A 13,294-nucleotide genomic window follows, 5' to 3' on the forward strand; every position below is an offset into this window, starting at 1 on the left:
GCAGCCTTCAGTATGGACTGAGGCTCAATGTCAAGAAGACAAAGATTCTCACCACTGGACCAATTGGCAGCGTCAGGATGGATGGCGAAGCGATTGAGATTGTTCACAGCTTCAGTTTGCTCAGCTCCACAGTCAACTCTCCTGGCACCAGCAGTCAGGAAATCAAAAATCATATCGTGATGGGAAAGTGCGCTGTTAGGGACCTCTCCAAAGTACTCAGGAACAACGGTGTTTCTCTGGAGACTATGGTGCACCTGATACAGGCCATGGTCTTTGCAATCGCTTGTTATGCATCAGAGAGTTGGACAATGACTAGAGAGGACAGAAGGAGAGTTGATGCCCTCGAGCTGTGGTGCCGGAGAAGAGCACTGAATGTACCATGGACCGCCAGGAAAACAAACAGATTCATCTTGGAGAGGATTAAACCAAGCCACTCCTTGGAGGCAAGGATTCTGGGGCTTCGTCTGACATACTTTGGGCTTGGGAGGGTGAAGGGACGGCGCAGGAGGGGAAGACCCTCTATGAGATGGATTGATTCGGTGACTGGGGTTTTCTGTCAATTTTTATGGAATGCAAAGGAGTTTTTTTTGTTTTTTTGTTTTTTTGTTTTTTGTAAAGCTTAAACAAAAATCTACATCTTATACTTGAGCCTCGATACTTAAAAAAAAAAAAAAGAAAAGAAGCTGGGATGCAAAAAATAAAATGCAGCTACAAAAATCATTTGGCCCAGCAATTCCCCTACTGGGAATTTACCCTAAAGAAACCGTAACTGCTATTCAAGCAGATATATGCACACCCATGTTTATTGCAGCTTTGTTCACAATAGCAAAGAGCTGGAAATAACCCACGTGCCCATCAACAAATGAATGGATAGAGAAGCTCTGGTATATCCACACAATGGAATACTATACAGGATTGAAAAACAAAGAACTCATGAAATATTACGCAAAATGGATGACCCTGGAGGACATTATGCTGAATGAAATGTCTCAGTCACAAAAGGACAAATATTGCATAGGGCCACTGTTGTAAAATGGGACTGACATCAGTCTTGAGAGAAGACAGAAAAGGAGAGGAGGAATGATGCGTATTGCATTGAAACAGATGAGGGAGAGATCTGTTTAAAAGGGATATATGAAAGAGTATTCTTGTCATTACAGAAGTCCAGAGTGAAGGCTGCATTATGGAGTGGACTTGGGGGGAGGGATTGCATAACAATGAAAGAGGTTTTCTTTTTCTTTTCAAGGAGAAGAGTGAATTGGGCAGGAGGGGGTGGGCAGGGAGAAAAGTGCAACAATGAATGACTGGATACCTTAAGTCTCTGTAAACTTTCATTAAAATTAATAAATAAATGGAAAAATATTTCAAAAAAAGAGAGAATACGCCCAGATTCATTCTATGAAGCACACATTCTGATCTCAAAGTCAGACAAAAACACCACCAAAATAGAAAACTATAGGCCAATATCTCTAATGAACATAAATGCAAAAGTCCTCAAGAAAATCCTGTCAGATAGAATAGAACTGTACATAAAAAGAATAATTCATCATGATTAAGTGGAATTCATAATAGGCATGCAAAAATGTTACAACACAAAAACAATTAGTGTGACTCACCACATTATCAAAGCAAAGAACAAGAACCACATGATCCTATCAATTTATGCAAAGAAAGCCTTTGACAAAATTCAGCAGTCTTATCTGATTAAAACACTCAACAAAATATTAATAGATAGGAATTTCCTCAATATAATGGAAATTATGTATGCAAAACGAAGTTCAAGTGTTGTTCTCCATAGAGAAAAATTAAAATAATTTCTCCTGAGAACAGGAACTAGGCAAGGAAACCCATTATCACCTCGCATATACAACATCATATTGGAAATATTAGCGAGAGCAATAAGGCAAGACAAGAAATAAGAGATACACAAATTGGCAAAGTGGAGGCAAAACTATCTCCTTATACAGGTCATATGATGGTACACTTAGAAACCCCCTAAGATTCAGCAAGAAAACTATTGGACACAGTCCATTAATTCAACAAAATATCAGGATACAAGATCAACATACAAAGATCAGCTGAATTTTTCTACAGTGACAAAGAGAATATAGAAATGGAGCTAAGAAAAACAATACCAATTACAATAGCTAATCGCAAGATTAAATACTTGAGAATGATTCTAACTAGTAAAACAAAAGACCTATACACAGAAAATTACAAAACATTACTATAAGAAACAAAAAGAGCTCTAAAGAAATGGAAGTATATACCATACTTATGGACAGGAAGACTAAATACCATAAAAATGATAATTCTTTCAAAGGCAATCTATAAATTGAATGCAATCCCCATACAGATATCAATTCCGTTCTTCAAAGAGATGGAAAAGAAAATTTCCAATTTTATCTGGGATGAAAAGAGACCCTGAATAATAAAACACTACTGAAAAAGAGAAACAGGAGGCATCAAACTCTGATTCCAAATCTTACTACACATCCATAATAGTCAAGACAGCATGGTACTCATACAATGACAGAAACATAGATCAATGGAATAGATGTGATAACCCAGAAATCAGCTCATTATGATCAACTGATCTTTGACAAGGATACAAAGTTAGTTAAGTGGGGAAATAACAGTCTTTTTTTTCTTTCTTTTTTTTTTTTTTTTTTAGAATTTGTCTCTTCCCCCCCTTTTTTTTTACAATTTCTTTTTTTTAATAATTTTAATGAACATTTACAGAGAATTTGGATTTTCATTCAGTCTTTTTAACTAATAGTGTTTGAAAAATTGAAAAACCATCTCCAGAAAATGTAAGCAAGACCTTACACCATACACAAAACCCAAAAGAAGGTTCATTAAGGACCTAGAAGTAAAACCAAAAATTATAAATCCATCAGAGAAAATGTAGGAAGAACTCTAAAAGCCCTATTCTACCACATGAATAATCTTCCAAGCACAAGGAAAAACCTACAATCAGAAGAGGATAAAATAGATGAATGGGAACTTCTAAAAATAAAATACCTATTCACATAAAACAACAACAACAACAACAACAAAGCCAACAACAACTTCTCCAATGAGGTTAAGAGGAAACCCACAATCTGAGAAAAAATATTTGGCAATGATATATCTGATAAAAGATATATCTAAAATTTATAGATTACTCTAGTATCTCAACAAGAAAAAGGTAAACAACTCAACCACAAAATAAGAACAGGATATGTACAGATGATTAACCAAAGAAGATATGGCCAACAAACGGATGAAATCCCTCGCTAACAGATAAATTCAAACCAAAACAACTCTAAAATATCATCTCACCCCAGCAAAAATAGCATGGTTCAACAAGGCAGAAAACAACAAAGAGTGGTGAGGTTGTGGAGAGATTGGAACTCTTATTCATTTTTGGTGGGAATATAAAATGGTAAAGCCACTGTGGAAGGTGATCTGGTGCTTTCTCAAAAACTTAGAAATACCATTTTACCTAGAAATTTTACTACTGGGAATAGTAAAGAAACCAGAACCATGACTCAAACAGATGTATGCACACTCATGTTTATTGCTGTGTTATTTACAATAGTGAAGAGATGAAAGTAACCCAAATGCCTGTCAACAAATTAATGGATAGAAAAACTATGGTACATTCACACAATGGAATATTACCCAGAATTGAAAAATAATAAACTAGTAGAACATTACACACCATGGATGAACCTGGAGGACATTATGCTGAGAGAAATTATCTCAGTCACAACAGCAAAGACTGCATAACACTGCTGTTATACATCAGGACATGAGTGGGGTGGAGTTGAGGAGAGAATGGTAAAAGAGTTTATAAATAATGAACACAGCCTTGCAACAAATAAAAGGAAAAAGTTTCTAAAAGGAATGTATGATTAGGCATTGTATGTAAGACAATAATTTGTATCAAGTGATGCATTGTGAGGTGGGCTGCTGGAGGAAGGAGGAAGAAAATGTGCAACAGTGAAAAAAACCTAATAAAGGAAAATAAAGAAAAACGAAGAGTAGGTGGTTTAATTTAATTAATGAAGTAAAATCAGATAAGATGGTGTACAGTCAAAAATTAAAATCTCAAACTCAATCCTGTTGAGTCAGAACTGGCTCATAGTTGACCCGTCCACTGATTTCCAAAACTGTATAAATTGCACTGCAGGACACTTCCTATCTTTCTTCCTGTGAATCACTGATGGATTCAAACCATTCAAATGGCTTTGGTTAGCAGTGATATTCTCTCTGGATTATGTCATGATGTGTTCCTGTCTAAAATAATCATATCATCAATGTCAATCAGCACAGAAAACAAAAGAAAATGTTGAAAGTTATCTTAAACTGAAGCCTGTTCACCAACTAGCCTTGATGACACAAGTTTAAAAAGCCACACAGCTGTTACTTGGTGATAAATATATTTCCTTGATTAAATGTAAAGAATGTATTTATCTTTACCAGTGCTTGTGTGCAGACTATGATAGACCAGGTTGCATGTCCTTTCACATGGCCCTGAAGACAGCACTGTAAAATAAGAACGTTTCTTTTTCTCCATATCCACGAGTGGAAAAAGAGATAATGAAGGAGGATGACCCCACCTAATGGCTTCTTTAAACTGGAAAGTGTGCAGTCCTCAGCGTCCAGTCGCCCAGACTATTAGCCCTGCTTAATCTCTTGCCTTGCACACTCCAGCTCTTATTTCTCCAGAATAAACTTTCAGAGAAACCTTAAATTTTTCCAAAAGTGGAGATAATTTTTTTCATGATTTTTTTATGTATCCATGAAATAATAAACTCAATCTTGATTGGTAAAATAGTACCAAATTTAATCCTAGATTGATCTGGGAAGAAAGGTTAAAATATAGTTACTTTGGAAGACAGCTTATTCTTTTCCCAGTGGTAGAAGAATTTAGGTATACAAACTTGGTCATCTATAAAGGCATGTTGTGGAAAAATGTATACTGCTGAAGAGAAAACATGGGCTTGAATCTTCAACAGCCTTGCCTTTGAACTCTGGCTCAACAGTGGGGATAATATTGACATCTAAAAGTGATTGAGGTTCTTATATATTTTAAAAGCATTATATTTATAGATTTAAGTTTATTTTTGTTTGTTTTTGGTTTTGACGGTGTTTTCTTGTGGTGTTGTGGTTTGTTTGTTTTTTTTTTCTTGTTGTGTACCATCGAATTGGATCCAACTGGCACAGGAGGAGATTGCCCTTCCTTCTCCAGTGGATCATCTGGTGGATTTGAACCATGCACCTTTGGGATTGCAGCACAACTTCTTGCCACTAGGCCACCAGAGCTCCCTTATTTTTAAGATTCTTATATATTTAAGTATATAATATTCAGTTAATAGTAAAAATATAATATTCAGATATAATATAACCAGTGATGATTATAATATTTAAATATATAAGAATCTCAATCAATTTTAGATGTATAAGTTCCTGACTCATGAACAATCAGTAAGTGTAAATTTATTATATAATGTTAGTATCTTATGGGTATTTATGATTATTTGAATTTTGAGAGCTAATTTATTTTTCGTTTGTGTTTTATTCTATTACTATTGTCATATCTAGGGAGCCCTGATAATATAGTAGACTACATGTTGGACTGCTAATCAAGAGATCACTGGTTTTAGAGAGAAAAAAGAGACAGTCTGCTTCCTTAATACAGCCTTAGAAGCCAGATGAAGGGTAAATTATTTTTATTAGCTTCTAACTTAAAACAGAAAGAAAACATTCTCAACAAACACCATTGAAAAACAGCTTTATCATAAAGCAGGTAGAAGAAACTTCACATTGAGCTTATTTTTAACAAGAACATGCTAGTTGCTTCAATCCTCCATGTGGAAATGTTTCTAAAACATGCATTTACTTATTTTCCTGCCTTAGAACTGAGAGTAATTGGATGTTTCTGTGATTATTAAAGATACTGCTCTACCTAGGGACAATCATTCTGCAGAATCCTTCTTGTCATTTTGTACTTAGATGCATGTGTGAAAAGCTGTGCAGACCTTGAAAAGAACAGAAACAAGTGGGCACGCTGATATATGAAATGCATCTCTGCTATTAGAGTCCTTCATGAGGACTTCTCTTTTACTTTTTTTTTCATTCATTCATTGTTGCACTGTTTTCTCCACCCTCATCCCCAGTTCGTTCTTCTTCCCCCCACCATGTCTGTTTTAATTGTCCAATTGCCACAGTGCTTGTCAAAGCCAGTTCTGATTAATCTCCTTTGTCAGTGTGTCCCTTGCCCTTCCCTATCATTCCTCCCTGAGAGAGACTTCACCCTGATTCATAAGGAAAAGGGGATGGCGTATTCTCTTAGCTACTTCCTGCTGAAAAGGGACACTGTGAGTTTCAGGGTGAATGTCTTCTCTCACTACTCTAAAGGGCCCCCTTGGCAGTAGGAAACACATAGACTATTATGGAGATTGATTTTGGAATTTAGATGCACTGTTATCAATTTTGCTTAGCTGTACATGTTCATATCCTTGAAGATGTATCATGAAAGTGTTGCAGCCTAGAAGATACAAATTTAACTAACAAGTTAAAAGTGCGTGAGTCAAAAATTGAAAAGCAATAATATTCTGAGTAGAGGTTCTAATAGTCTCACAAATCAAGTTACAGAGGTAAGGTGGTTCCATTGCCATCCTTACTCTAACTTAATTCTTTTTTTTTAATTTAAATTTGTTATTAATTTCAGTGAAAATTTACAGCGGCTTTGGATTTCCATTCATTCATTGTTGTATATTTGTCCCCTCCCAAGGCTCCCCCCCACCAGACATTACCCTCTTGGAAAAGTAAAAGAAAAGATTCTTTCATTATTTTACAAACCCTCCCCCAGGTCCACTCCACCATGTAGCCATCGCTCTAGACTCCTGTCATGACAGAAATACCTAATCACATATCTCTTTTAAACAGTTTTCTCCCTTCTCTGTTTCAGAGCAGCATACATTATTGAACCTGTAGGGAGTGGCTGTGTTCCTAGTTGACAACTGGTTCCCAATTAATTAAAATTTAATTTCTTCTTATTTGATGATACACACAAGTGTTCTTAATTTCCCTCCAAGCTAAGAGGAAGTATTTCCACTGACAAAAGTCCAACTGGGCAGAGCCCAAGATTAGGCTGGATCATTATAATTAGAATTAAATCAGAACTCCTTATACTCATCTGTCTCCCAATATTTACTTGTATCATATATTACTTTAATTATTTCAAAGGAAAAGGAATTAAGGAAGGGATGGGAAACCAATTCCTATTTTTTTTTTTTACTAACTCCTTAGCAGAGTTTAGTAGTAATTAATGACGAGGTGTTTTTTTTTCTTTAGGAAAAGAAAGTCACAATTTTTTTGTCCAAAATTACCAGATGCTGAGTTTAAATACTGAAGAAGTGGGGTGTTTGTTTGACTCTGTATGAGATTGTCTGTGCCACCATACCCTAGATAACATTGGAACAACTAGCTTGATTCCTTGAACACCAAATGGCTTTCACCAAATGACAGGGGTTTGTTTGGGGGTTTGTTGTTGTTTTTTGTTTTGTTTTGTTTTTCAGTTAAGAGTAAATGAGTCAGAAACATATGGATTTCATTTCCCTAAGAAAATGCATTATTTTAAAAATAAAAAAGCCAAAGTGTTTGGGAAAATGTATTATGGATTTTGCCAAGGCCAAAAAGACATAAATGACTTTAAATGCTCATTAATTGCCAAATGTGAGACTACCAGGTCAGGCACTGTAAGCTGTTGTGGTGAGTAGGTGAGTGTGTGATCTATACGCCTCTCAACTTGGAGCTTCTCCAAGGTCTGATGCAGAAGAGCCAAAAGGAATACACTCAAGCAAGATTATAATGCTAACTATCATTGAGCAGGAGAAATTGTGAGACTTAAAATCCTTTTAAAGAAAGTCATTCTCATCTTATATTTTAAAAAGCATTCTGACTTGAAACTATTCAGTGGGAGAATCCATGCAAAGGGTTGCTATGTGATATGGATGAAGCTTTAAAAACATGCTTCAAAACTGGGTTGTTTTAGTACACATCTTACTATCTATTTTATTTTTTAGGCAAAGCTTTGACTTTCAAAATAGGGTGGAGATGTGAAGAGACATGAGGACAAGGAACAGAAAGGTCTGGGAGGATAGGGAAGAAAACAGCAAGCAAGTGGAGACACTTGAGAACCTTGACAGCACAGGATAAACTTGATTCTGATGTGGTGTTGCATAAATAAAGGGCAACAGTCAGTTTCTAAAATTCTACACACACACACACACACACACACACACACACACACACACACACACACACACAGACACACACACACACACAGACAGACACACACACAGAGCAAGAGAGGTTGAGGGGAGATGTCTCATGCCTGAAATGACTGACCAGTCACAAGCAATACATCACAAATGACTTGGGAAACCAATGCATTAGAGATCATTAGTGGTGATATGAAGATGTCCAACAGTTGTGAATCCTCTAGAGTGAACTCCAAGTGGTTCTTGTTCACATTGGTCAGGGCAAGCAATGCATGGGCAGCTCACCATATCACGTCCACACTAATGGTCTTTTGCAGTATTTGTCATGAGACTAAGTTAGTTGATTCAACATAATGCTTTCCAGACTGTCTCATTTCATATAGTATTTTTTTTAATTATTGCTTCTGAGTGCTGCATAGTATTTCATCATGTGAACGTACCAGTTTCTCAATCCATTCATTTGTTGATGGACATTTGGATTGTTTCCATTTTCTTGCTATTGTGAATAATGCTACTATGAACATTGGTATTCAAATCTTCATTTGTATCTCAATTCTATATTCTTCAGGGTATATTCCTAGTAGTGGAATACCAGGGTCATATGGAATTTCAATGTTCAGCTTTTTGGGGAAATGTCAAACTTTCTTCCAGAGTAGGTGTACCATTTTATAACCCCACCAATAGTGTATGAGAGTTCTAATATCTCCCTATCTTCTCCAGTTAGTGTTTTCTGTCCTATTAAACTTTGCCACCGCAACTTGGGTGAGATGATAAATCTCATTGTGCTTTTGATTTGTGTGTCTCTTATTGGCAGTGATTGCGAGCATTTTTCACGTGTCTGTTGGTCATCCAAGTGTCTTCTGCTGTGAAAAGTCTTTCCATGTCTTTTGCCCATTTTTTAATTGTGTTGTCAGACTTTTACTTGTGAAGGCCCTGTTGTTTTCTGAAACTTTTGTTATGAGACCCTTGTATAACATGGCTTTGCCAAATGTTTTTCCTCAGTCAATAGGTTTCCTTTACACTCTGTTGGCAAAAGTTTTTGATGCACAAGTAACTTAATCTTTAGAAGATTCCATTCATTGATGTTAATTGTCTCCTGGTTGTATACTTCTGACTATATTTGCCAACCTATTTATACCATAAACAAGGCCTTCTAAGTTTGGCCCCATTTTGTCTCTTATATTTTTATGGTTTGCGTTTTACACAAGGTGGTCTCTGATCTACCTTACATTGATTTTTGTATGTGGTATGAGATGTAGCTCTTGCTTCAGCTTCATGCATGCCAAAGTTTAGTTTTGCCAAAATCATTCATTAAAGATGTTGTCATTTCCTCATTTGACAGGCTTTGTTTCCTTGTTGAATACCAACTACTGACCATTATAGTAAAAATAGAAGGATTGTTAATGTATACTATACTCCGAAGTGAGAAGGGGAGGGAGAAAGGGTGGAAAGGGTAGGGAGGACCAGAGAGAGGGAATAAAGGAATTAGGAAAGACCTGAAAAGGCAGGGTAATGATGGGCATAGATCAATGGTAATTAACTTTATAAAACAGGATGTATGGGAACAATCACATGAAACACAACAGGAATAGAGTAAGGTATAAAACAATGTATATAAACGAAACCTGCTTAACATCATAGCAAATACTCAAGTTCCACTGCTGGAAAGGAGATGTCTGACTGAGATGTGCATTGGCCACAGATGGAAACTGAGGCTATTCCTTAGTGGGTAAGAATTCTGCCACTGAACTTCCTCTGAACTGTTGCCTGAATCTGAGATATTTGTTGTTGTCATGTGCCACTGAGTGGCTTGCAACTCATAGCAACCCTATGTACTAAGAGCTCTAAACCCTGCTGTATCCTGTGCCAACCTCACTGTCTCTGACTCACCTACTCCCATTACCCAAATCATTGAATCAATCAATCTCATCAAGGGTCTTTCTCTCTTGCACTCTCCCAAAAGTTGGGAACAGGGAAGAAGGATCAGTAGGTGGAAAACATGGACTTGGTGACAGAAATTAGGCTGGAGAGAGAATGATAGAATTCTGCACATTCAATGATGTATTAATTGCAAATACCTTTTATAAGGAACACAAATAAATGCTGGCTATACACATGGATTTCACCTGATGGCATAGGAATCAAATAAATTACATCTTTGGAAAGAATGGATAGAAAAGCTCAGTATCAGCCGTGAAAACCAGGCCTGGTGCGGATTGTGGACCAGACCACCAACTACTCATATGCAAGCTCAAGCTGAGGTTTAAGAAAATAAAATCAAATCCACAGGAACCAAAATTTGGCCTTAATTTTATCCCACTCAAATTTCATCTCAGGAACAGGCTTGAAGCCTTAAACACCAATGAGCGAAGACCAAATGAGCTGTGGGAGGATATCAAGAATATCATCCATGAAGAATGAAAAAAATCATTACAAAGGTAGAACAAGAAGAAAAGATCAAGATGGATGTCAGATGAGACTCTGAATACTACATGAGAGTGCTGACAAACCAAAGCTGAAGGAAGAAATCAAGACATCAAAGAGCTGAACAGAACATTTCAAAAGGCAGCTTGGGATAACAAAGCAAGATATAATGAAATGTGCAAAGAGCTGGAGTCAGAAAATCAAAAGGGCCAAACTCACTCAGCATTTCTTAAGCTGAAGGAATTGAAAAACAAATTCAAGCCACAAGTGGCAATACATAAGGATGCCTTGGACAGACTGTTAAATGATTCAAGAAGCATTAAAAGAAGATGGAAAGAGTGCACAGAATCACTGTACCGGAAAGAATTGGCTGACACAGAAGAATTTCATGAAACAACGTATGAGCAAAAGCCTGTGGTGATGAAGGAAGAATTTCAAGCTGTTCTGAAAAAATTGGCAAGAAAGAAGAGTCAGAGATAAGTTAAGTATAAAGACAACCTACGGCATTCTCTAGGGTCACCTTTGTCAGAAATAAAGGTGACCTTTCAGTTTTCCTTCAATAGAATTTCCCTTAGTTTTCAATTAGAAATGTTTTCAAACTTAAAGAAATTGGGCATGAATAAAAGGCCCTCTCAAAGACCCCAAGAGTTTCCATACCCCAAATCATCTTGCTTATACTCTTGCAAAGGCTTCTTAAATATTTTTGGGGGTGTGGGGTTTTTTTTTGTTTGTTTGTTTTTGGTTTTAGCCTACTTTAACTTCTCAGTTTGTTTTTGTTCTATCCAGTAGAAACTTTTTCTTATTATTTTTGTTCATTTTATATTTTTTCACAAAGTTTGTATACATTGTATACAAACTATTCTTCATTCATATTGTGTTTCATACAACAATTCTCATGCATTATGTTGTTAAAGTTAATCAGCATTGTACCTGGTCCATCATGATCCAATCTTTTCAGGTCCCTGCCAGATCCTTCCCTTTTACTTTACCCCTTCCCTCCACCCACCAACTCTGTGGTCGGGTTCCCATACATAGGGGTTTTTTTTTTGGGGGGGGGATGAGGGGGTCTTCAAGTTTTAATAAAAGAAATTTTATTTCTTTTTGTATAAAATTTTGTTTTGTGCTGTTTAACTTAGGGAACTCTAGTGGCCTGGTGGAAAGACGCTGCGCTACAATTCCAAAGGCATGTGGTTTGAGGCCACCAGCTGCTCCATGGAGAAGGATGGGCAATATCCTCCAGTGCGATTAACTGCTTCTGAAAACCAGCTGGAAGGTCAGCTATGGTCAGTTCCTATGCTACGGTACACAACAACTGTTCAACTTACAAAGTTTGCATACATTGTTTTTCACATTAGATCTTTCCCCTTTCTTTAATCCACATCTCCATCCACCCATCAAGTTGTGCAATCCCCCCCCCACCCCATCCATCCTCACCCATCTTATCCCCCCTCTTCACCTTGGATCCTAGTATACGTTCTATAATAATAGTTTTATACATTATTTATCCTTATGGGATGGAGTTAGTTCACATAGCATAATGCTCTCCAATCCCTCCCAAGTTAGGTTGTTGATTGATGTCAAGTCGAGCATAACTCATAGTGACCCTATGAACAAAAGACCTGAAGTCTTTCTATAACTATCATCATTTATCAAAGTTTATAGAGTTTCCAGAGGCATGTTGTTTAAGAAGTGGATGCCACTCCTGCTTCCAAGTTAGGTAGTAATTTACAAAATCATTGCTTTTGAGTGTGACACAATATTCCATTGTGTGAATGTACCATAATTTCTCAACCCATTGCATTGTGGTTAGACATTTGGGCTGTTTCTACGTTCTTGCTATGACGAATAATTTTTTTCTTCATCAATTACATTCTTTTCCCCCCATTTCTACTTTTTTATTGTTTTCCTTTATTTCAGATTACACACATAACCCTTCCCCTCAATATAGTAAGCAGTAGTACCCCAATGGAGTTTCTTAAATTTTACTTTCATTTGGTCGCTACTTTTTTATCACATATTAAATTCTTATTTATTATAAGATTTCCTTCTGGGATTTTTATTCTACTTAATGGTATCTATCATTATTGTTACATTATTGTAATTGGATCTTATTTAATGTTAAAACATTAATTAAATTCTGAATATAATTTCAGAGCTGATAGTCCCCACTGTTACTCTGTCTCAAAAGTTTCTTTATAATCATAATAATTTACATGGGTTTTGTTGGTGGTGTTTTTTTTTTTAAAAATTATTATTAATTTCAATGAAAATTTACAGAGACTTTGGGTTTCCATTCATTTATTGTTGCACTTTTCTCCCCTCCAAACCCTCCGCCCTAGTACACTACCCTCTTGGAAAAGTAAAAGAGCAATTCTTTCATTGTTTTACAAACCGTCCCCCAAGTCCACTCTACTATGCAGCCTTCACTCTGGACTCCTGTCATGACAAAAATACCTAATCACATATCCCTTTTAAACAATTTTCTCCCTTATCTGTATCAATGCAGTATACATTATTGAACCCATTTTTCTCAGTCTCCCCCCAACCCCGAGGTCAGTCCTGTTTTGCAATAGTGGCACCATGCAGTATTTGTC

Source organism: Elephantulus edwardii, unplaced genomic scaffold, assembly GCF_000299155.1.
Source record: "Elephantulus edwardii isolate Elephantulus edwardi_28Jun2011 unplaced genomic scaffold, EleEdw1.0 scaffold00196, whole genome shotgun sequence".
Classification (NCBI taxonomy): domain Eukaryota; kingdom Metazoa; phylum Chordata; class Mammalia; order Macroscelidea; family Macroscelididae; genus Elephantulus; species Elephantulus edwardii.